Consider the following 27176-nt stretch of genomic DNA (forward strand, 5'->3'; position numbering starts at 1 on the left):
ATCTTGCTCTTTTCCTTTGCCATCAATGGTTACAAGCTCAATAACTTTGTAAAATTGTCCATTTCCTGTGCTATTTGCTATTTGGATTTGTTTCCAGAGAGCACTCCAACGTTTTTCCAAACATATGTTTGCTTGATTTGGAAAAAAATTTTGGATTTCAACATCTCTCCCTTTTGGTTAGTACAAGTGCTACTTCACCATCATAGCTTCTCCTTTGTCGTAATTATACACAACACAAGAGAATTTATGGTTACTACGGGAGTATGGATACTTTTTCCGTTCATTATCTACCATGTCAGTATTGTATTAAAACTAATGTGTGAGATCTACCAACATTAAAGCATTATATTTAAAAACAAAATTATAGTATGAACAGAGAGAGTATGCACTATTGTAACAGTGGAATATATTTTTCTCTATACATCACTTATATTTATTTTTTCTTTAGCATCTTTATTTATATATTATTTCTTTTGTATATCTTTGGCTAAAGAGATAGTCAATGAGAAAGAATGTAAACAGGAGTTAATAGGAGAGAGTGTCAGTAAAAAAATTATTTACAAAAGAATTTCATGTTATGTGAAGGTTAAAGATATAAAGTTTCTAGTGAAAAGTACTTTTGTCGAGAATACTAGTAGGATAATCAAACTATATTTTACATATATTCTAATAAATCAAATGTGCTCTTTGTCATAATTATTTATTACTTACAATTTTTCTAATTAGCTAGTATGCTGGATTATTAACATTTTCTCTCATCCTTACCATATAAAATCAACATTTAATTTTCTTTTCGCAAAATGAGTTGACATTAGAAAATTCGAGAATAACTCCATAATTAATGCAATTTTATATTATTTTAAGATTTAAAATTTGATCCCATATACTTATATTTGTTGAATAAACAAGAGAGATGAAATTACGGTCCAAAACAATCTCTAGAAAGCAATCATGGATTGTATATGAAATATGCATATAAACCTGTTTGTACAATTTTCTAAGATAATTATAATATTTTAATATTTGAAAATTTGAAAATTTCCCGAAATGGATGCCTACCTAACTAGTGGATCCCTATAACTTGGGATTGTTGTCTAGGTTGAACACAAGACCGATGGGTGATACCATGAGGTTCCATATTTTTATCGTTAAGCCATCTTGAGGAGACCATTACTTTATTATTTATTGACCTCGACAAAATGTCGGAGTTAAATCTTTAATCTTTTAAAAAAGAATAGGATGTACCATCGAACTATATTCTGGTTGGTTTTGTTCAATTTCATTTAGGTTGTAGAAGAACAATAATTAATTACATTTGTTTTTTTGTTTTTTTTAACTCGTTAGTATCTCAGAAACATGAACGCCTTGACAAAATTTACAAGGTGATGTTCTTAGTTGTCACACATTTGTAAAGAAGGTGGCCACCTGTGCTAGGACTTATTTTTCGTTTTTTTCCACTTTATAAAATACAGAGGTTTATTTTTATCCCAAATTAAAGACCAATCTTTTTTTAAAACTAATATTATAATTTTAAAAAATAGAGTAGTTTTTCTTTTATTAATACCATTTGTATGGTGTATATCAATAACTCTACAACTTGTCTTTTGTATTGGAATTGTTGATACAAATCAGTTATGATAAGATATTTCTACTGGTAGAAAATATGAATTTTGAATATTTCTGTGTGAAATTAATTGATAAAAGACTAATCAAAAGAACTAGTAGAAATAAAATTCTTAAAAAATAAGGTTACTTTTGTCAAATATAATACAAATCAATGAGAGAGAGTTCATTAGCCAATTTGACAATAGAAAATTAGATCCAAGTTCCATTAATATTTTTTCTATTTTTAGGTTTTTTTATTTTTAAGAGGAAAATCTCTCAAGTCAATACTCGATTATTTTTTTATACATTTATTTATTGAGAATAATATCTATTTGGGAAAGAGGCTTCCATATAATCAAGATATATTTTGTTGTTAAAATTTTAAGATATTGAAAATTGGTTGAGTAATTACAAATGGAATGTTTGAAAATAAAATTGGTAACTAAAGGTAGTAAATCAGGACGACTAAAGTTAGACATACAAAAAATGTGTCATAAATTGCAAAATTATATAAACCAAAACATGGCAGAATCGTAACACATGAATAATATAAATGTGTACGATAAGGATGATAATAATATTTCCAAAACAAAAAGAAAAAATAATGAATTTAGTATAAAAGTTACACCGTGTAAAAAGCAAGAATGTAATACGTAATTTAAATATTGTTGAGGGAGAAATCCGAGCAAGACACATGTCAGGCTCCAGGAGAGATAACAAAGCACGGGACCATTGATGGTTATTACTGTACTCTGTGCATGCCTATGGGTACGTCGCCATAATAGTTGTACGAGAGAGGCATCGAGGATTGCAAGCTATAGAGGGGCAGACCTGCAGGCGGAGACATCATCTGCTGACTGTCGGGAGCGTGCACCCTTGCGTCTGGGTGTCGTACAGCTGGACACGCCCCTACTCCCAAAATTATCGTCCTTCCTAATCGGTCATCTGGCCATAAAAGGAAAGGACCCCATCATTACCAAGTAAGTGAAAATTTTGTCACTGAATTCTCAAGGTGTCTACTCTTATTTCCTTTTACTCTGATTACTGGCTTGAGTGTCGGAATACATTAGGTGGGACACCGCACCAGCATCAATTTTTCTGGTTGCAGACTCATTTGCTCTTTGACGACCACACTCATCCGAAGGACACGTGGACCTCTCTAAATTCACCGTAAACAGTTGACGTCGTCTGTGGGAACAACGTTTCCAAGTCAAACGAAAGCTCGTTCCCCTCACTAAAACACTGAGGGGATGTCTTCGGACAAGGAGTCATCGTTCGAACAATCCATTGATGAGGAGCGTCGGCGCGACAAGCTTGCCCTTAGGGCAACCACCAATTCCCCTACTCCCTACAAGGTTTGTAGAGTCAAGGACGCAAGTCACCCACTCCGACCGATGGGTCACCTGTGAAAACGAAAAGTTGGTAACCCCCAGGAGAAGCTCAGGCCTTCGAGCCGAGGTACAGGCGAAGAACACCAAAATTTCCTCTCAGATAGGAAGCTAATCGATGTCATCGTAGTCAACCGTACTAGAAGGATTCCCAATCTCTCTAACAAGGATGGAGGCACCGACGAGGCCGTCGAGGGGGAACTGATAAGCCTTGATTAAAGGCTAAGAGAATAGATTTGCGTGCTTAGTTGAAGGTTATTTAGGATAAAAAGGGTATGATTATGCATCTATGTTATAAAAAATGTGAATATTTTGTGATTAAAGATGCAAACATTAAGTTATTGGTAAATGAACATTAATTGGTGTAAATGTGTTTGTTTTTTAGGGAAAAGTGAAGATTGGTGATCAGAATGCGTCAGACGCATCACACTCCCAAAATTTATAGCTTACTAGAGTAATGCGTCATCCACATTACTTTGAAAGATCCAGCTTTGTGTTGCTTCAGCCACATTCGATGCCTAGATTATAAAAACGTGAATAACCACTTTTGACCAAGTAATTGGTCCAAGATTTGGTCTCACCTCCTCAAATCTTTACAACCACAATTAATTCCAACTTCCCACGAATTCCTCGACTTGTTACTCCACCCAAGCCTATAAATTGAATAAATTGAAGCACCCAAGGATCATATCAACACACTCATTTTCCATGCTTCCATTCTTCCTTTCTACTTTGTTATCGAACTTTAGTTTTTGAGTTTTTTTTCTAGCATTTAAGTTTTGTTTTTTATTATTTTTTTACTACAATTATTCTTTGTTTATTTTATTGCAATTCAATTTGTTCCGTTTTTGTACCTTCTTTCCAATTTAAATGAAAATGCATTATTTTGTTATCTCCTCTTGTTATTTCATTTCTTTTTACTTTCATGAGTAGCTAAATTATTTTCTTCAACCCTTCTACGAATACTTTAGTTCTTATCATTAATAATTACATCTATCAGTGAGCACGACATATTATGTTCTCTTTGCTTATCTTGATTGATCAATATATCCAGTTGATTTTCTTGTTGGCCATTTGTTGAATCACGTTAGTTTGATTTGAATTTTGAAAAGGTTGAAGTCAAATGAATTTCATCAAGTAAAAAAAGAAGTTACATAGACATAAGAACTAAAACAAGATCTTAGACATAGGCTCTCTTACCCGTTAAACGTAAGTTGAAATTTGATTTATTTAAGATTCTAGAGTTTCATATACATATGTAAATGCTAGCCTAAGCTTCTAAACAAACCAAAAGCGGTATGAAATAGGAGTTTAACTAGTTTGCATAAGTTGAACATAATTACGGGCACATTTAGTAGGTATAATTCATATTTTTAGAACTAAATCTTAGTAGGGGGTTGACTTTTTAATCCTTGTGTTTTTAATTTGTGTTCCCAGCAATTTCACCAATTTTTATCTAAAACCCAGTTGCTCATTCAAGCGATTTACAAATTTGATTTTAAAAGAAAACTAGTCCCTGTGGAGACTAACTTGGAATATTTCTATAGTATTACTTGTGACAGTGTGCACTTGCACTTACCCTCGAGCTATTAAGTAGAGGCACAACAGGAACCCCCGGTCGACTTGAAGAAAGACCCCATCGACGAGGATCTCCTCACTACACTCAGACTCCCTGAGGGACAAGGGACATCAGGAGAAGATTAATGCCAAAAGGTTTAGGCGCGACCTGACCGATTCGATCGTGGAATTTCAGACAAGCACCGGAACCTCTAGCCACTCGAGTGGGTCCTATACCAGACTTGGCGTGGAGAAACTGGACCACATTAAGGAAGAGAACTACACCCGAGTGCAAACTAAACTCGAGGTGGGGGGCAAAGGGTCCACGATCCACTATGAGCCTCTTAAAATAGCCCAGGAGCCATTCACTGCCAACGTCCTGGCCGTGGAACTCCCCAAAGGCTTCAAGAGACCAAAGCTAACACTCATTCGTCCTACCTCGTTTCAGAACTTGCCCCAATATTATATTGCGACGTACCAGGACCTCACATGAAAGTTTGTTCACCCAGTTCCACTACTCGTGCGACAACTGGCGGACAGAGACTCACCTCATGTCCATGAAACATAAGCCACACGAGCATTTAAAAGCCTATGTGGCATGGTTCACCATGGAACAACTATGTGTGCGAAACTGTGACGAAAGTGTGGCCCGGTGGGCACTCACAACCAGAATAAAAATAAGAGACTCGTCCGATCTTTGGGAGAGTTTCTGGTACACCCCATGGCAGAACTCACATGCCCCGGATACAGCTGCAGATAGTAGGTGAAGAACTGCTCGAAGTCTAGTCTTTAGGTAAGAAACGCACTAAGTTCTCCCAAAGGGACAAGTGGAAGGCATCTAATCAAGCTCCATCACGCAAAGAGTCAAACAAAAGACGAACTTAAGTCAAGGCGGACCAACTGATTAAGTTCGGAAGGTGTACGCCAACCTGCATCCCTATGCATCAAATACTAGCACGGATCGACAGGACCCCGACCGTCTGCCTACTTCAATGGCCCAGCGACCGAAGCATGACCCCGACAAGCGAGATTGAAGTAAGTACTACAAGATCCACCATGACCATAGTAAGGACACAGAAGACTTTTGTGGCTTTAAAGATCAAGTCGAATCGCTAGTCCAGCGAAGGTACCTAAAAAAGTTTGTGGGAGAAAGCGCAGCACCTAGCTAGAGGACTAAGAGGTATGCCGGTCGTGGCAACCTAAAGCCCAAGTCCCCTAAGAAAGATGAGCGCACGCGGACCATTGTAACGATTTGTGGAGAACTGATAACTCTCAAAAAGAGAGTTATTGTGGTATTATATTGGGCTACATTGAGCGGAAATGATAGAATTCTAACAATAAAAGCTCACCAAAATGAGAAATTAAGTGATAAGTAGTAAAGTCGAATACGAATTCCTTGCTTTATTAATTTTGGAGAAATTCTAGCTTATCTCTGCTCAATTTGGAAGTATTGGAAGCATAGCTGTAAAAGCATAAGGAATTGTCAGGGCTTCAGATCCTAGAGCCCCTGATGTTGGAGCACCACTTGCTACAAAAATTCTTGGGCAATCCAGTAACAAGTTTTACGCTGGATTTTTAATGATGTTTGTAATACGCGTATTTTATCAGGTTTTGCCCTAATTTTTGAGAGAGATATAAAAGCAACAAAATGAGGGTTATCTCCAATAGAGAAAAAATTACTCCAAATTCAGTGGCGAAGCCAAAAAGGAGAAAAAAAAAACCACAATATTCTGCACCCATTTTGAGGAAGAGGTGACGATAGGGAAGCTGGAGCTATCGGTTTCTTCATTGAGTTTGAGGTTTCGATGGGTTTAAAAACACTCTTTCACGAAATGGGTTGTTTCTTTTCTTTACCCATTGTATTTTCCCATTCCCCATGAACAAAACCCCATTTTTGGGGGACCCCTTGCTGTAATTTCTGAACAAAGGTTTTCTAACATGTTTTTGCTGCTATTAAATAGATTTGTTATAATATTTTTATCCTACTCATCTTTGTAGGCCGTATAATCAGTTTGTTTGCTCTTGTATGACTCATAACGGTGTATTGGTAGCATGTTTGGCTCTATTTGTGGTTAGATGATTTTTTTCTAGTAGATTTGTGGATGCCTAGGGATAAGGTCCGCCTAACCATGCTTATAAACTATTCTTTATGCTTGGGTATTTAGCAACGGAACTTGTAGATATTCATTTCTGGGTATCTCGGAAGGGAACCACATTGGTTTGAGCATTGACATGCAATTTCATGGTAGAGCGTCTTATGTCAGCGAGCGAAAGCATATAGTGATCTCCCCCCATTTTCATCTCATTATCTTTTTCCCTTTTTTGTTCCTTTTGCTAAAGCATTTCTTTGCACAACATATGTTATTACAGTGTTTCTCTCTTGAATTTTCTTTCCCCATTTCTACAGCATTTTACTTAGTTTAGTTAAACAAACACCGATCATCTTTTATCTGCATTTTTTTTTTTGGTATTCTTGAGTGCACGCTAGAGTAATATCCTTAGTCTATGTGGATTTCGATCTTGTTTATACTGCTACACCAATTTACCTTGATGTCCCACTTTAAATAATTAGCTAAATTTTTTTGTGAAAGCATGTCAACCTTCTCAATATTTACTTTGTTCAAATCTTAATTGGCCAAATTAAAACTTAAACTTTATGAAAGCAACGACCTTAAGTGATGAAGAAGTGAGAAATTACCAATTTACCATTGTTGTCCCACTTTAAATAATTAGCAAATCATTCGTAACCGCGCTAGGAAAAACGAATTTAACAAATAATTATAAAGTTGAAACAAAATGTAATGGTTTTGAAAAATGAAAACATGATTTAAGAAAGGGAAATTGAAAAACAAGATATAAACTTGAAGTGTAATCTGAATGAGCATTACCCTTCCTCTCTCGAGCTTAGGGGAGTAAAACTCATTCTATTCCATAATAATGTGTGATCACAAGTCTCTCTAAACAAAAGAACAAAAATAAAAAGAAGAACGAAGCTTGAATTTCATAAATTAAACGTTCAAAAGAAGAAGTAATAAGAACTAAATTAGAAATTCACTTACAAATACGTAAAACGGCAAACAAATGAAGTTAAGGCAAAGCTAGATTAAAGAACTATGGAATCCTAAATTGTGCTAGAAAATAACTCTAAAGAAACTTGTAAAGTGATCAAGAATGGAATGAAGCTTTATGCAAATGAAGAAAATGAAAGCTGGAATTTATAGGAAACTCCAAGTTGGTAGAACGGTTGAGAAATTCTCAAAGTCTTCAAGTTGGTCTTCAGATCTTCAAGTCTTCATAGAGTCTTCAATTTTGTGTGAATTTTTGGCAAAAATACAATCTAATGAATTTGTGAACCAAATTGATTCCAAGCCCAATTCTCATATGACCCAATTAAACCAATTAAATTCAATCGAGGGACCCAATGAAAGATATGTTAACATATTTCAAATTGTCAATTTGTCTTTAATTTTAATTTATGGTTAATATATTATCGATCCCTAAATAAAATATATAGTGACATGGCCGTTTATGATTGCCCAAAATTTATGGTTTTACAAACGGTCCCTTTTCAAAATTTATGCCAAACATAGTTGTGGATGAATTTCGAAAATATTTTAATATTTAATTTTGACCCAAATCTCGATTTGGAATATGGTCAAATTGAGATTAAAATTTTAAAATTTGGAATACGCTCAAATAAAAAATTCTACAAATTTTAACTTGAATGAAATAAAGCTTGAATTTGAATTTTATCCCAATCTTGATTTGGAATATGACCAAATTGAGATTCAAATTTGGTAAAGTTGTAAAATTTGGAATATGTCCAAATTTGAAATTCTACAAATTTTAACTTGAATGAGATAAAACTTCATTTTAATTTTAGTCCCAATCTCGATTTGGATTATGGCCAAATTTGAAATATGCCAAAATCTAAAATTCTACCAATTTTAACTTGAATGAGATAAAACTTGAATTTGAATTTTTATCCCAATCTCAATTTGGAATATGACCAAATTTGAGATTCGAATTTGGTAAAACTTTCAAATTTGGAATATGCCCAAATCGAAAATTTTACCAATTTTAACTTGAATGGGATAAAGTTTGAATTTGAATTTTTATACCAATCTCGATTTGGAATATGGTCAAATTGAGTTTCCAATTTGGTAAAATTATAAAATTTGGAATATGCCCAAATTTAAAATTCTACCGAGATTTCTAATTTAAAAATGATTTCTTTATTCAAATTTTGACTTGAATAGGAATAAAGTTTGAATTCGAATTTTTATCTCAATCTCGATTTGGAATACGGTGAGATTCCAATTTGGTAAAACTTTAAAATTTGAAATATGCCCAAATCGAAAATTTTACAAAGATAATAAAATTCGAACTTCAATCCTTATTTTATTTTAATTTAAACTACAATCTTTATCTTATTTGGATTTGAATTGATTTGAGTTGAAATCCAATCGAATTTCAATTTCTAATTTGAATAAGAATCCTATTCGAATTGGAATTCGATTTGGGTCAAATTTAGATTAGGAATCCAATCAAATTTCAACTCGAATTTGAATAAGAAATCCTATTCGAATTGAGATTTGGATTATTCTTCTTGTTTTAACCTCAACTCCATGTCTATAAATTGAGTCTTGAGGTGTTAGTACAAGCACAACAGAAGTCCAACCAATACGTTAAGTATCCTTTGGCTTCAAATATTTATTCCCCTATTTTTCTTAAATTCTTGACTTCTAGTATTCACAATCTTCCTTTCTTTATGCAGCCTTGTATCATTATCGAGGTTATAATCTTCCTTGTCCGTCTCATTTGCATCATTGGAAAGTAAGAAACTCATGAATTTTTTTTTTTTTTAACTAACACCTCCCTGCCGCATAGCAAGGAGAGTTTTCTAAACTTTTTTTTTTAAAATAAATAACACCTACTCGCATGGCAAGGAAGGTTTTCAAATATAGAGAGATTATTTTTTTTTTCTATTTCATTATTATCTATTTTAACACCTCCCGGCGGGGTGGATTTCAATTCTTAAAAAAAAAGAAAAAAATTAAAAGCCTTAATTCCTGTATTGAAATTTCAATTTCGAGTGGATTTCCAACCCTTTTCTTTTCTTTTCTATTTTTAGTTTTATTATTATTTTTACCTTTAAAAAGACAATCAAAACCCCTTTTTTAATCAAAGTTTTTTTTTTAATTTTTTCAACTTATTATTTTTTCCACTTTGAGAAGAAAAACAAAACTTTTATTTCTTTAATTTTTTTAAATTTTTACTTTAAACTTACTAAATAAACCTTTTTTTTAGGAGTTGGTATCGACCTTTCTATTTAAAATACCGGTGTTTATTAAAAAAAATTATGATTGAGCATGGGCCTTTCTTTTTTCGACTTTATGAACATGCCTATATTATTTGAGTTACAAATATGATGCCCCCATAAACCTTTCTTCCCTTTACAGTGGCATCACTCCTGCTCTGGCCGATTACTTATTTATTTGTGATCTTGGTATCTCAGTGGCGGTGGTCACCTTCATTTGTCTTTCAGTTATGTCATTGCTTAATAGCTAGTTTAACGTCTTTTCGATCGGTTAAGGTGTTTCTATGTCAACAGTGCTCACCTCCATCTGTGACATCTTTGCTGAGTAGGTTAACACTTTTTTCGATTGGTTAAGGTGCTCCTATACTAGCCGTGGTCATCTTTATCTACCTTGCAGTGACATTATGGTTGAGTAGGTTAACACCTTTCCAATCGGATAAGGTGTTCCTATACCAGCAGTGATCACCTCCACTTGCCTCGCAGCGACATCTTGGCTAAGTAGGTTAACACTTTTTCGATTCGTTAAGGTGTTCCTGTGCCAGCAATGGTCACCTTTATCTGCCTTACAGTGACATCATTGCTGAGCAGGTAAAAACCTTTTCGATCGGTTAAGGTGTCCATATGCCAGCAGTAGTCAACTTTATCTACCTTGCAGTGAAATTATTGTTGAGTGGATTAACATCTTTTCGATCGGTTAAAGTTTTCCTGCACCAATAGTGGTTTACCTTTATCTGCTCGACAGTGACTACTTTGCTGACTAGGTTAACACCTTCTCGATTGGTTGAGGTTTTCCTATGCTACAACCTTTATCTGCCTTTCTTATGGCCACCTTTCCACATCTTCGCCAATCATCGAGCGAATACAACTTCTTCACCAACTGTCAAGCTTGCAATATATTCGCCAATGATCAAGCAGCTGCAAATTCTTTGCGAACGATTATGTGACTGCAACTTCTTTGCCAACAATCAAGCGGTTTCAATATCTTCGTCAACAATCAGGCGACTGCAACATCTTCACCAACGATCAAATGTTTACAACATCTTCGTTAGCGATTAATCGGCTGCAAAAAAATTTTTAGCCAATGATCAAGTGTCTGCAACATCTTCGTCAATGATCAATGATTGCAACATTTTCATCAACCATCAAGTAAAGATCTAGTTTGGGGGACAATACCTATCATGAGGAGTAAAACCTAATTTGATGGTTTATGCCTCCAATGGTCATCTTCCATTCTACTGCAGAGCTAGCTTTCAATAGGGTTGAGCATTATATCGTCACTCTTGGTAAAGTTGTACATAGTCTTGAAAAGACATCGTCTTTGTCGTGTCATCATATTTTTTAAAGATTTTTTTTACCTTGGACTTAACTTAAAATTTTCTTTAAGCTACCTACGTACCCTTCAAAAAAAGGGATGAAGTCATAACGTAGTTCAATTAAAATTTTTTTTTCAGTCGTTCACCCCACTACAAGTAAAATGAGTTTCAGAGACACATAAAAATGTCGCTGAAAACCTAATTTTGTCGCTAAAAGTTTCAGCGACGAGACTCTGTTCGTCACTAAGGACGTCATAGAAAACTCGTCGTTTAAAGTTTCAGCAACATAGCCTGCCTGTCGCTAAAACTGATAGTCAGTGACGAGAACCGGTGTCGCTGAAAACGATTTTCAGCGACATCGATTATACCGTGTCGCTGAAAATAGTTTTCAGCGACATCTTACACTGTTGCAGAAATTATGTTTCAGTGACATACATATATGTCGCTAGATATAATTTTCAGTGACAAAATTGCCTTGTCACTGAAATTTTATATAGCGACAACTGTTTACGTCGCTAAAAACGAGTTCCAGAATAGGCAATATCCTGTTTTTGTTCCAATTTCACCTTCGATTTTGCTCAATTTCTGTGCTTTAAAACGACACATATATAAAATGTCGCTGAAAAGTATTTTTAATATTAAAAAATACGTAAGGTAGATTCTCCAAATGTCTAACATCCTATTATAACAAAAAAGTACTTTCTAGCTACAAATAAGAATTTGTCTTATATATTTGATTCAATTACATATAACAAAATAAAACATGTTGTTTTGTGTACGAAATTCTTCTTCTGAATGATCCAGCACAGCCGCTTTTGATGACATAGTATATCTTGTAAAAAATTAACAACACAACTTATTTAACATGAAAATATAATCAAAAGAGTTTTTTGACCTACTAAACCAACATATTATATATATATATCCACACCAACTTACTAAATAATGAAAAACGTAGTGAACAACACTAAACCAATCAACAAAAAGTAATCTATTAGAACTCCAAAATCATAGCTTATAATTTAAACAACTATTAAATCATTTCTAAAACAAACAAAATTGCAATACTACAAGAGAAATAGTCACGACATCAAAATCAATATAGATCTAATCATGTTATAACACTATAAACAACCCAAAATGCTTATAAATTCATAAAATACTAATAAACTCATTTGTATATATATATACAACACAAGTGATGACTACCATGACTGCAAGATCACGACATTTCAACTACATCAAAACTAATATTTATAAGTATATGCATCAAACGATCGTTGTTATGGTTCTATTAACATCATAAACAACTCAAATGCTCATAACACTTGAATTTACTAACAAACCTATATTCGACATAATATAAGCTATGACTACCGATAAACCTATATTAGACATAATATAAGCTATGACTACCATAACTGCAAGATAGCCACAACACTTAGCTACGTCAAAACCAATATTTCATAAGTACATGCATCAAATAAGTAACTACACTTCTTTTAACATCATGAACAACTCAAATGCTCCTAACATGAATATACTAACAAATTCATATCGATATAACATAAGTCTTGACTATCATTACTGTAGGATAGTCACAACACTTCAAAGCACATCAAGTCCAATATCTATTATAAAGTATCATCTACTTAAATACTCATCTACTATGGACAATATGTATGAGTACCTTTTTAAGCATCATTCGACGGTTGAGAATTGGCTCCTTGTGACGATCTTTCTCCAGCATTGCTTAGCCTGTATACAGTTTCTTGCAACTGACTCAATTGAGCCATTGCTGATTCAAGCAGGCTTTGTTGCGTCTGTACAACGGATAGCAATTGAGCGATTTGATTTCTTGACTCTCTATTTCTTTGAGAACTTCGTTCATTCTGAGTCGTCGCCGTCGGTGGTCCCTATCCAAATGCACCTCGCCGGCCTAGTACTTGAACACTGATTTGTCGAGCTGAAGGAGGTTCTGCACCTTCTTCTACTGGTGCATTTTTCAGTTCAACCATTTGTTCCTACAATGTTCATAAATAATATTAGTACATGTCAAATAATACAAAAATAAAAAAGTAGTTTTACCTACATATTTTTTACCCGCCACCGGGCTCACCCACTCGTCGTTCATTCTTTTGTGTGTTACTTTGAACAGTTCAATGTCATCTACCTCTCGTTCCTCTTTGTTTTTCTACATAATTCAAACAAGGTTATGAGTAGTGAAATATTTTTGAAGTTATAACAAGAAAAGAGATACATACAATGTTTTCTCTGTGACGTAAAAATGCGATCATTGCTGCTGTACGACCGTACGGTACAGACGCTCGAGCTCTAGTGTTTGTTTCAGAAATTTTCTGACATATATATAATAGTTAGTAGCAAAATACTTAGAATAAAACTAATTCATATCTACAATACATACCTTAAACTTCTCCGTTTCCCAACGATCGCATAAGCGATGCCAATCTTCATCTCGTTCAACATCTTTGTGTTTGTGATGTCGTGCTTCTTCTGAGGAATATTACATGTAATGCTTATGCAACCTGTACTGGAAATCTCTATGCCTACTACTCATCTCATGCTCTAAATAACGATAAACAATTGGATCATTGAGAACTTGCAAGATCTTCTTTCTCCTTTTTAACATGGAAAAGTTTTATCGGGAAAAACTCTTTTAAGGTCACCGATATCTGAGGTCGAAAGTAGTATTTATTTTCTTTCTCCTCTGGTTTAGGCTTCCTTGAATTTTTCTTTCCTTGATGTTCATGCTCTTTGCTGAGCAGACGTGACTTCTTCTGAGCAAAACTGGTTTAGGCTTCCTTGAATTTTTCTTTCCTTGATGTTCATGCTCTTTGCTGAGCAGACGTGACTTCTTCTGAGCAAAACTTTGTTTTTGTTTCTTTCGACGAGTCACAATAGCTCAATCTTCCTCTACATAATTGACATCTTTAAAGACATATCTGGGAGTCTTCTGTGGAGAGTGAATAAACATAGGCTTAAAAGTTCCGAATTCGATCAAGCTTATCTCTTTATTGTAAAATAAACTTTGAGGTGTTTGGCTGATTGTATTTATTATTATTGCAACATGATTTGCTTGAGCTATTTCATTGAAATCCAGCTCAATCTTTCCTTCTCGAGCTAAATTTAGGATACGATCTTTTAGAACAAAACACTTCTCCCCTAGATGACTAATAACTCGGTGATACTTGCAATATTTGGGATCATCGACTTTACCCATTTCTTCCGGTTGTATACACTATGAAAGTACAATCAATCGTGTTTCCAGTAGTTATTCCAACATATAAGAGATGTTGGAATCAGGAAAATGATAGACTTTTTCTTCCCTTTCCTTTAAGCTTAGCCACCTTTTCTCATTTTCTTGTTCCTTCTCAATTCTCTTTTCTGTTATTTTTTAAGACAACTTCGGAGAGATTGTGTTTACACCAAAACTTAAAGCTCTCCATCGATTTATGTAGCCAACAACGGGTTCACATTTTTCGTTGTCTAGTATTGGTGAGTTCTATCATGTTGACAATTCGCCTCGTACTGTAGAAGCGATTTAGGAATTATCTTTCAAGTTGTTCCCAACTTTCATTCGTTACACGCTCTAGATCTGTATACCAGTCAAAGAGTTTTCCCTTCAATGTCCGGACGAACTGCTTGACCAGTTGATCGTCGCCCATACCAGCATTCTCACAAGTTTCAACGAAGTGAGCAATACGTTGTTTGGGATTGCCCTTCTCGTAAAAAAATTTGGAACTTAGGTAGCTGATATCCAATGGTCATTCTCAAGTTGTCAGTTCTCTTGGAAAATAGTTTTGAATACAATAGAGTATTTTGAGAAGATCCACTGTATTGAGTTCTAATTGAGTTATCATGTCCAGGAGTTGTTGAACAGAGAGTGAAATGATCAAAGTGAATGTTGCGAGTGATTTACTTGAGTGATGGTCTTTCCTTTGTTATCTTTGAAAACTGGGGTCTGACTTGACTCAGCAGCATCAATATCTTGGCTCTCAATCTTATTCTTCAGAGATGTGATTTGAGAATCTTTTTCTTCGATTATCTTCATCAAATTTTTTTTTCTCTCTCTATTTGTGCCATTTTTTTTATCCAAGTGCTTGCATCAGTCATCATAACAGAGATTAGGATCAAATAAGAAGTTATGATTAATAAGAAACTCATCTTCAATAGATGTTTCTAGCAGCATCATTACTTTGTTCTCCACAATAGGAGGAGTTTGAATTTCCCGTAGTTGGAATTCATCGAAGTAACCATGAGTGATATGACCCGCATGAAGGTTAATCACGATAGCAGCTGTTGTAGAAGCCCTTTTAAATTTGATTGATTTTCTTGGAAAACTTTAAGTCTTGAGAAAGAGATGAGAGGTAGAGATTGTCCTACTGGGTGTGCCAGTATTGTTGACACGAGATTTATGGAGAAATTATATTTCGTGGAGTTGAACTTCTATGTTGTATGTATTGTATTGTGGATTCAATCTCTAGTTTTTATCCTCTGATTCTTTCTCTTGAACTTGATGTGAAGATTGAGATATTTATTCTTGAAATTAGATCGAAGTTTTATGTTCTTCGAAAGTATTCAAGTTCTCAAAGTCTTCAAGTTGATCTTCGAATCTTCAAGTCTTCAGAGAGTCTTCAATTTGGTGTGAATTGTCTGAATTTTGAAATTCTGAACCCCTCAAAATAAAGGAGACTCCCTCTATTTATAGGGGTTTTCACAGGCTTGGTGGACTTTTGAGCTTGAGTGATTTTGGACTCAACCGATGGGATTGGGCTCTATTTGGGTTATGAGCCCAATTTAATTTCAAAATATTTTGGCTCGGGTGACTTGGACTTAGCTCAATTCTTTAAATATATTTAAACTTATTTAAATAGCAATCCACCTCGTCTTATGGTAATTTGAGTTTTGGGCCAAAATACAATCTAATGAATTTGTAAACCAAATTGATTCCAGACTCAATTCTCATATCACTCAATTAAACCAATTATATTCAATCTAGGGGCCCAATGACACATTTCAAATTATCAATTTGTCTTTAATTTTAATTTAGGATCAATGTATAATTGATCCCGAAATAAAATGGATAGTGACATGACCGTTTATGATTGGCCCAAAATTTATGATTCTACAACTATATTTTATAGCATTTGTTTTTCTATTCCTATCTCGTATTTCATTTATTATTGATTAAACTGAAATCTAGTTAGTGCTATGGAAGAGGAAAAACTAGTTAGATGATTGCTCTTAGCTTGAGAATTATAGATATTTTAATTATACTGTATTTTTTCCAACAAATATCACTTAGATTGTTTTTTTTATGGAGTTAATAGGAGAGAGCGTGAGTAAAAAATTATTTATATAAAGAAATTTAGTGTTATCTGAAATGAAAGATATGAAGGTTTTAGTAAAAAGTAGTTTTGTCAAGAATACTCTCTATGATAACCTAACTATATTTAAAATCTAAACATCCATTCTAACAAATCAAGTGTGCTCTTTTTTCATTAACATTTTCTTTCCTATCTACCATCAAAAATCTAACATTTAATTTTATTTTCTCAAATTGAGTTGAGGTTAGAAAATTCCAGTATAACTCAATTATTAATATACTTTTATCTTTTCTAAGGTTGAAAATTTCATCCTGTATACCCATATTTATTGAGCAAAACACAATCATGAAAATCATCCCTTATAAATAACCCATGGGTTTGTATATGATATATGACATATAAACATGCACGAATTTAAAAATGTGTACAGTTTTTTACGATAATTTAAATATTTAAATATTTGAAAATTTTCTAATTTCTCAAAATCGATGTCACGTGGTTTATACTAGTGGATTCCTATAATTGGGGTTTGTTGTTTGAGCTGAGCAACAAAGTGACCAACATATGTCTAGACCAATAGGTGATACTATGAGACTTCATGTCTTTGTCACTAAGTCATCTCCAAGGGACAATTTAATTATTTATTGATCTCGACAAAATGTCGGGGTTAAACCTTTAATCTTTCAAAAAATAATAGGATCCTTAACCATTGAGAGCTATATTTTGGTCGGCTTGAGTTCAATTTCATTTAGGTTCTAGACGAACACAATAATTAATTACATTTGTTTTTTTTTATTCGTTAGTATCTATGAACTTACATACACAACAAAATTTACAAGGTGATATACTTGGTTGCAGCACATTTGTAAAAAGGGTAGCCACGTGTCTTATGATTTTTTTTTTCTTGTTTCTTTTTTTCAATCACAGTTTTTTCTCTCTACATCAAATACAAAGGTTTGTTTTTCTCCCACATTTAAAAGGCCAATATTCATTTTTAAATAATATTATATTTAAAAAAGAGTAGTTTTTCTTTTATTAATACCATTTGTCTGGTGCATATCAATCACTCTACAGCTTGTCTTTTGTATTGGAATTATTGATACAAACCAATTTTTGACAAGATATTTCTATGGTAGAAAATATGAATATTGAACATCTCTATGTGAAATTAATTGATAAAAGATTAATCAAAAGAAACTTAGTTGTGAAAATAGTAGAAATAAAATTCTTATAAACATAAGGCTTTTGCTGTACAATATAATATAAATTAAATTAATTGATAAAAGATTTATCAACAAGTGGTCAAGAAGCCGATCCACGATGAGGCAATGTGCTAAAGTGTTATTAGAGGATTTTGTGGTTCTAGTTTTTACCGTTTCAATTGAAATATTTTAACTTGATATACTAATTCTAGTAATCTTAGTGGTATCGAACTTTGAGGGTATGATTTTTGTAATGAGCTCGAGTAGAGTTTTATGTGATAGTAATATTTTATACATAGTGATTTTTTTTTTTTGTGATAGATGGAGTTTTTTATGTAATTAAATTCTTGTGTTTATTTCTTATTGTTATTTTCTTTGATTTTTTATTAATTCCTATGTCAAAATGGGAGGTCTTTTCCAACACATCTATACATACAATCCTAATTAAATATAATATGGTACTAATTGGGAAGGATGGAATATGTCCAACAAGGCATGAACCCAACCCTTAATACTTATTTTTATCGTAAAATATTGATAATTGTTCAAATGTACTCCTACCAAGCACCTCAACATGTTAGTTACAAAAGCATATTATGATTTTCACATCGTTGTTAAAGCATATATATCCGATTAAACAAGTGTGAGTTCCAATCTTCATCATATATATTACTGTTGAGATTGAGAAGGGAATGTAATTAAATATGAGTCGTAAATCAGAAGAGGAAAAGATAAAAAATAAAAATCCTTTGTACGAAGAAAGTTGAATAATTTTTTGAAATGTTGTGGTTTGAAATCTGATAAATTATTTAAAGCTTTTTTTTTTTTATCTTGTTTGGACTTGGAATTATTTAAAACGAAAATATTAAACTTCTTTTTGTTTGGAGTTGAAAATACAATAAATAATCTACTGATTTAAGCATTTAATCAAAATTTATTCATTAAAAATTAAAATATGACCATGCTAAATAAGTAATTTATTTTGAAATTCTATAAAAAAAATATTAAATCAATTATTTTGGCAAAAAAAATTAAATGAAAAAGAGGATTTAAAATTCATTCTGTTTATGCAGGGATTTGCACAACGGTTCTTCACGGATCGAGCTCAAACCCGGTCTCCGGCTCCGACCTGAACACTAGAGTGGACCTGCACAAGAAGGTAAGCACTCCGACGCTCAAGTCAGTATAGGAACCGTTGTGCAAATCCCCAAGGATTGCTTTGGTCCACCTCGGCCCCACCGAGGAGACCGGGTTCGCCCGTTATAAAAGACTAAGTATGGGCACCAAGATTCGATACCTGAGCGTGAAATGAAGTCCTCTATTTATAGGTGATGGATTCGACAGTACACACGACCGGCGATTATGTGTCTTTTCTCATATCGGACTTGTCGGGTTCCGAGCAGGTCGGACCCCAGTCAGGTCGAACCTTGATGCCCATACTTAGTCTTTTATAACGGGCGAACCCGATCTCCTCGGTGGGGCCGAGGTGGACCTAAGGAATCCTTTTTATTTAGTTTCTTCAAACACTAATAAGGGTCCTCCACGTGTCTCGGGTATATTTACCCCCAAACACATTCTATTTCATGGGATGACAAATACGAATTATTTTGAAATCTTCAAATTTTGTAATCACTCAAAACCAGTACAGAATCCATAAAAATGAAGTAGTGAGGAGAGGTGTTGGTTTGTTCAGTCACGTGAGTGAAACCTAGCACAATAGTGCTGAAATTTTTGACACATGCAGTGTGTTAAAATGAATCCAATTTGAAATTATGATCAAATTCGAATAAATTCGAAATTTTGAAACAACTTTCCAGATTTAGATTTTGTAACATTCTATAAATTTGTCCTATTCATTTATATAATCCCAAACATACAAATTAAAATAAAAAATCGTGGATCATATCACCTTATCAAGATCATATCACCTTATAATCCTATTCTTGAGCTATATTGACACGTACACAACAAACACATAATTATAAATTATAAATTGGCCAATCTCATCATCTTGTCCATATTTTAGAAGTTAGGAAATTCAAACTTCCATTTCCGTTTCTCAATAGAAATTGCATTTTCTGACTTAAATAGGCCCATACAACACTTGAACTAAAAGAAAATATATGTGTCACTCATGTCAAAAATTTCGGATGTCTATAGTGAACTAGATATATTGTTTAACAGCTAAAAAAAAAATTGATTGGCTTATCAAATTATCTATTGAACCTATTAATTTGAGACATCCCCAAAACGTACGGGTTGCAAACACAAGCAAGTAATTGTATAAGTGGGAAGCTCTGAAAGTACATGTACTTTATTGGACTTGAACCTACGACAGAGTTTGGACACCAACTTGAATCAGAAAAAAAAGAAGGGTAGATCCTAATATTCGCCCCCATCCGCCTTAATAAATAATAGAAGAATAAGTTTAACATTATTTCTTTAAGACATGTTAATTGGGCAAATGTGAGACTCCTTTTTGTATGAGTAGTTGAAGAACCATTAGAATTCGTCTTTCGACAACGCGAATCGTCCTCATCAACATATTAATTATTATGAAAGCATCCTAACATTTTGCAGTTTCATTTCATTCAAGTAATTAAATAAAAATCACAATATATTTTCAAAAAGTCGTGGATGCGATAATTTTGAAAATAATAATTTTTATTTACCTTTCCAGAAAAAAAAAATTATCTAAATTTTGTTAATCTAATATAACTAGATATTATACATCACTTATTAAAAGAAATGATAAATATAGTGTATACCTGAATAATCTTCATCCCAAGTGGTTAAAGATGATAATGATAATGATAATAATAATAATAATAATTATTATTATTATTTATCTTTTTTATTTAATTAATTTTTTTTCCTTAATGGTATATTAGATAAGGTCAAGTAATAACAATGGAAGATAATTTTTTAAGGATCCCACCCCCACGAAATTAACATCAAGACCCAAAAAATGGAAATCAATATTCAATATAAAATTGGGAGGAAACGACCACATAGGGGTTCGAACACAGGACTTTCCGCTCTGATACCATGTTAAAAAATTAATAAACGATCATCCAACCCAAAAACTTAAGTTTATGATTTGGGTAAATTTAATTTATGTACTAGATATGTAATACAATTGATTAATTAAATTTGAATATATATGCATTAGTCAACAATTTTATCCTATCAATAATTTGTTTGAACATCCATTTAAAAAAAAATAAATACTTGTTTGAACAAGATATATTGTTCACTATTTCATAAGTTATTTTATTTGTTGATAGGTCGAGTATTTAAGATTTAAAAATTTTTCATTTAAGTACGTCCTCACCATTCTAATAAATACTTGGACTATTAATAAAATAATGTTTTAGTTTTTCTTGTTTTTTCTCTTATAAATATTGGCCTATTATTCTTATTTTTTAAAATTTTCTTTTCGTTTAATAGGTACTATCATGACAAAAATCAAGGTGGGTAAAAATAACAAAATAATACAAGACTAATTTGTTGAGGAAGATAATTAGAAATTTGAAATAAGAAATTAAATTTTAAAAATTTCGTCGCTTAAATCTCTCTCAATTACCTTCTTTTCCCTCATTTTGTCTCCCCACCATTCCTATTATGGGAGGAATTCTCCGTCATTCTCCGTCTCTACTAACTATTTGTTATTCTCTCCTCAACTCTCAGTCTTCCTCCAAATTCTTCTTTTGCTTTCTTCCTGATTCTCATCAACATATCTCACATCAGATTGAGAGGGTGATTGAAGGTCGATCAAGGTAATTAAATTTGTTCATTTTCCTCTCTTACTCTTTTTTTTTTTTTTTCTTTTCTCTTACTCTTCCTCCCCTCAACCCCACTAATCCTTCGAGGGAGCACACAATAAAACATTGAGAAAAAATCCTGAGATTCACCATTTTTTTTTACTATTTTTTATTTATTTTTAAAGAATATATTTTTTCTAAAAAATTACAATCTTCTAGTTGGTGCAAAGTGTCATCATTTCTCTTTGTTCCTCATGATAAATCTAGTTGAACTCATCCTCCAAAGATTTGAAATTTTCCATATTTTCATTCTCCTTTCAAATTTCAAAAATGCTTGTTCTTAATTAATATTATATAGGAGAGATTAATTTTCCACATTTATTATATAGCAGAAACAAGAAGGAATTTCATGTGATCATTTAGTTGTATTTCTAGACGCCACTAATTTCACATATATGTGTGAAATATCTTATTGCAATATTTTGTTTCAACTTTTTCTTATTCTTTTATTTAATTATTACATTCGATCAATCCTATATTCAATTTGCATGCTTAATTGTTCAACCTACCAATTAGATACGTTTAGAAAATTGTTGATACGGGTGGGTGGGTAGGTAGGTATATATATATATATGAATGTAAATGTTGGTTTCATTTAATTTTGGGTAAATTGCAAAAAAATCACCGATAAAGTATGGTGGCTGTTACAATTGAGCCCTTAAACTTTCAATTGTAGCAATTAAACCCTCAAACTTTTATAAATGAAAAAATTAGACACCTAACTTTTTCAAGGGTAAAAATTAAACCTAAGACAAAAAAAAAAAAAAAGATAAATCATTCTCTTATTCACATCTTCTTCTCCACATCTGACTGTCACCACCAAACCCAGGAACTTTCTTCACCTTCTTTATCTCTGAATCCATCCAAAAGAAAACATCATTCTCCTCTCCCATAACTCCCATTTCGTCGCCGGCTTTTCTTTTCTTATTTCAACACCTCACACGATTTTGGGTATCATTTTTGGAAAATTCAATGTTGAAAATTTTTTATCTTTGTCTGTTTGTTTAAATGGGTCAGAGTTACACTTGGAATTCGATTTTTCAATCAGATTCAAGTTCTTGGGCACCCTCAATCAATCCATTATATTGACCCATTTTTTAGGACTAAAATTCTTTTATTTTCTCTATTTCCTATATTTTATCAATTAGTTACTTATTTTAAAATCTAAAACTTTTGAGTCTTTCAATTGATTTTGGATTCTAGCCTTTTTTTTAGGCGTTTCAAGTCCTGGGTTTGTTGGCATTTTACCGTGGGAACTGAATTTTCTGATCTTGGACTATCCGACTCCCTAGAAATCGTTTCTGGTGTCATACATTTCGTTCCCGAGCGTTGGAGAGGAAGAAAGTTTTGTTTGATTTTGACCATTTTTTTACGTGTATCGGAAATTTCGACTTAGGTTTTTCTTTCCCTTTTTTATTTTTCTTTTTATTATTTTTTTAATAATTTTAGGGTTTAATTTTATATCTAGTGGAAGTTCAGGAGTTTAATTTTTACTATTGAAAGTTTAGGGGTCTAATTTTTTCATTTATGAAAGTTTGAGGGTTAGATTTTACAATTGAAAGTTTAAGGGTTAAATGGTAACACCTACCATACTTCAGGGGAGGTTTTTGCAATTTGTCCTTTAATTTTTAATTAATAGATCACATGAAAGATCTAATTGATTTTTCAATAAATTATTATTTTTTGTAGTAATTAAGTAAAAATAGTAAATGAACTTCTCTTATAAAATTTGAAAAAAAAAAATCATAAATCAAGGAAAATAAATATTTATTTTTCAATATTTAGTAAATGTTTTCTTTATGGTTTCTTTTTATTTTTTGTTAAAATTTCATAAATTTATGTAATCCCATCACCAAAATTAATTTTGCATTAAATTAATTTTATATTTAAATGAAGTTACTTATGTTTATTAATTCATTTACACTTATCTATTTTAGTCTAGTTTTTATTTCACAAGAGAATAGGGAAAATAATGCTACGTATAATTCTTTCCACTTTGTGCTATATATAAGGTATTTTTTCGTGTACCCCAGAGGTTTGCATGTTTTCTCTGTAAAAATTTTGTAATTTTAAGCTCGTTTGATGTTTTGTTCCTTTTTTTATTTCTCATTACAAATTTTCGAGAAACATAAATGTTTGGTAATTGTGTTCCGCCTGTTTTTCATTTCTTACTTTTAGAAACATTTCTAAAATTACTAGAAACTGTGAAAAAAAAACTTATTTATTGTTTCTTGTTTTTTTTTTAGTTTTTTCCAAAACATAGATAAAAAAAATATTATTTTATAATTTTCAACTTATAAATAATAGATATCAAAAAATAAATATAACACAAAAATTTTGAATATTTAATTTGAAAATTGAATTTTCATATAAAACTTTTACTTTTGTTATTAAAATGTTACGGACAAATAAATTAAAAAAGTACCAAACATGATTCTGTTTGTTTTTCAATAAAATGAAACAATAAAAAAAAAATAAAAAGCAGCAAACACAATTCTATTTTTTTTATTGAAAAAGAGAAAGAATGAACAAGAAACAAAAACATTGTGAAACGAGCATTCAAATAGTTTTTTGCGATTACGCAGTGATGACGTAGCTAGGTTTGTCTTGTTCATAGGAATTTTTAATTTGGGTAAAGCCAAAAACATTGAGTAATATGTTATTTTCCATTTGTTTTTTAATATGTATTTGATAGAAGATTTAGAATCTAAAAATACTAAAAACAATTAAATGATGTTTTCAAAATTATTTGAGTCATTGAGTTTGAATATACGATAAGATATCCATGGTAATACTCCTATCTATAGTAGAACCTGTTTTTTAGAAGATTGCGAACCACTATAATCTATACTGTTAAGCCTTTCTATCTATCTAATTTTATTCCTTTTATATTGTTACTACTTATCTATTTTCAAATACATGGGAAATGAGAAAAAACTTACTACTTATCTATTTTCAAATACATGGGAAATGAGAAAAAACTTATAAGGAGATGGATTGATCTATATTTTTCTCCCATCATTCCCAACTTAAAAAAAAACATTTCCGACAACACTAGTGGAAACATAACACTTATTTATTAAGTAATATTACAATACATACACCCAAATACATTAGTAGTACATGCATTGAGTTCATGTGTGGATAAACAAACTCAATAGAACACCACCTATTGTTGATCCTTAGCTTTATCAATTGCAGAAGATAAAACAATCTTTTCGAGATAGACATCCATCACCCCTTCATAGCCAGGGTTCAAGATCATGCCTTGTGGTATAGAAAACCCAACGTTGTTTGATGACCCATCAAACCTACGAATGTCGATGAGTGTTGAAGAGCTATCAGTAGAAGAGCTCACACACGAGTTATGATTCTGGTTCACTCGAATAGTTGTTAAAGATCCCATATTGAAAAGAAAAGGGACCTTACAATGGTTTATAATAAACATGAGCTACTCCCCTCATTGTCAATTAGTTTTGAAATGGAACCTCATGAATATTGATAATAATGTCATCACTATACTCAACAACACATTAGTATCGTTATCCGTTGCTTCCAAACACATGTGTCGAAGCCCTATGTTGATTATTACAATTGGTTCCATAGAGTTCCCAATTCTCCAAGCTTAAACATCCATTGTTGATTTCGTTGTTGTCCACAAAGGTACAAAATCACATGAAAACCATCAGCTGTAAATACACCATATACATCAATACAATCCATCTCGACCGCTAATGAGCATTGTTCATTGTTTAGGTTTGGCATAGTTATTATAGGCATCATGCTTATGGCACCATATGGGCATTGATAGAGTTCAAAAGCCACGAGTGAAGTCTTCCATATCCATTATGCTATGGATAATCTTCTGCTCGATGAACTTGAACTTGGCAACTTCCAACACCATTTGAATCAGCACAAGAAATGAGGAAGAGACGTAGTTTTCAGCATGCAATAACAAGTGGGAGATTCTTGCTCCGAAATGCATGCTTGCAAGGGGAGTTTCGGATCTGGTTGTGCCGCCGGCGTTTTCGATGGATTTAAAGGTTTGGTGTTAGTGAAGAGAACATATGAAGCTATCGGCGGAGCGTTTTGGAAAAAATAGGATCAGTCAGCTGCACAATATGATGTGAATCTAGCATCCTCCATGTTTACGTCAGATTTATGGTTTCATTGTCTCTATTGATGAGATTACAATAAGGAAGCGTTCACAAATTTGCCCTGAGTGTTTCAAAATGGGAATTCCTGCTGATCCATAAGAGGCGCCAATGGTGAGTTGTTCGCATAAATTATTAATGAAGCTTTTGTAAGTGTCAATGGAGAAATTAGACTGTGATAGACTCAGATTGCACTCAATGCCATTAATGGCAAGAGAAAGAGCCACTACAATGTAAACCACAAACAGTCTCATGTTTGTTTAAGTTGTGTTGGACAAGGATGACATCAAAGCTTGGTCTTTTATAGAGATTTCACACCATTCAAACTTGTGGAATTGAATTTGTCCCATATTGAAAAAGTACATTGATGGAGTGTGCTCCATGAGCTAGAAGTTGTCCCACAACGAAAAGGTAAAAGAGAGGTGTGTTCCAACTAGCTCATGACATGTATTTGCTTTTTGGGAGTGTTTTGTGTAATTGGGGTTGGAGAGATAAATCTGTGTGGTTGTAATAATTTTTCACATAGTGAATTTTTCATTGTGGGCCGTTGTTTTTTATTCGGTTTGGATTTTTTCACGTTAATTCTTGTATTTCTTTATTTTATTGTATCCCAGTTCTAACTCTAAATCACCTCTCCTGAGCTAAGATTTCAATTCTAAAATCAATCAATCTATGGTCAGTAGATTAAAAGCATTGAGCATAGAGAAGCATAAATAAAACATTAAAAAACATTCAATCAAGAGAACTAAACAATCAATTCATAAAGTCCATGACTACATCAATCTATAAGATAAGAGGTTTAGCTACTCATATTCAATGTAAAACAATAAAATCACAATGGGAAGTTCATAACAAAACTAGAAGAATTAAGGGAGAGAAGAAGAAATCAAAAATGGCGTGTCAATCGTTCGTCCCCGAAGCAACCTCCACGATCCCGAGCGTTGAAAATATCTTTTCTAAGCTCTCCAATGTTCTCATTGCTCTCAAAATTGGCTAAAAAGCCAAACTGCCAAAAAACTTCTCCCAAACTCATCCATCTCGGCAGCTGCACAACCTTATTTACATAAAAAGTTGTCGCGGCAGCGCCATGGCACTACACACAAGGCCATGACACTACACTGTTAAAAAAAATGCGAAATTTAGACTTTTGAGCGCTGTGGCGCTCTGGGGCAGTGTCGTGGCAATGTCTCCTCGGATTTTTTACTTCAAATCTTGTTGTTTATTCCATCTTTATCACTTTGATTCCGATTTTTCTCTCATTTTGATCCAAATATGTCTAGTTTCCTCCCGATACTTTATTCCTGCAAAATATCTCATGTGCTTAAATTTGTGATGGAGAAACGAAAACTAACAAATAATTTCAATATAAATCTCATGAAAAGTAGCTCACAAAATGTGCTATCACTTTTATCAAACTTTATTTTTCCTCGTTATTTACTTAATTTCTAGTCTAAACTTATTGGCT

The 27176-nt window shown here is 32.8% G+C and overlaps 1 pseudogene; it reads right to left on the reverse strand.

Moving 5' to 3' along the window:
- Nucleotides 1-24522: 24522 nt before the first annotated feature.
- Nucleotides 24523-26246, reverse strand: LOC111023552 (seed lectin-like; annotated as a pseudogene).
- Nucleotides 26247-27176: the final 930 nt, after the last annotated feature.

This window comes from Momordica charantia, assembly GCF_013281855.1.
Source record: "Momordica charantia cultivar OHB3-1 chromosome 7 unlocalized genomic scaffold, Mcharantia_2.0 BLBB01000007.1, whole genome shotgun sequence".
In the NCBI taxonomy this organism is placed as follows: Eukaryota; Viridiplantae; Streptophyta; class Magnoliopsida; order Cucurbitales; family Cucurbitaceae; genus Momordica; species Momordica charantia.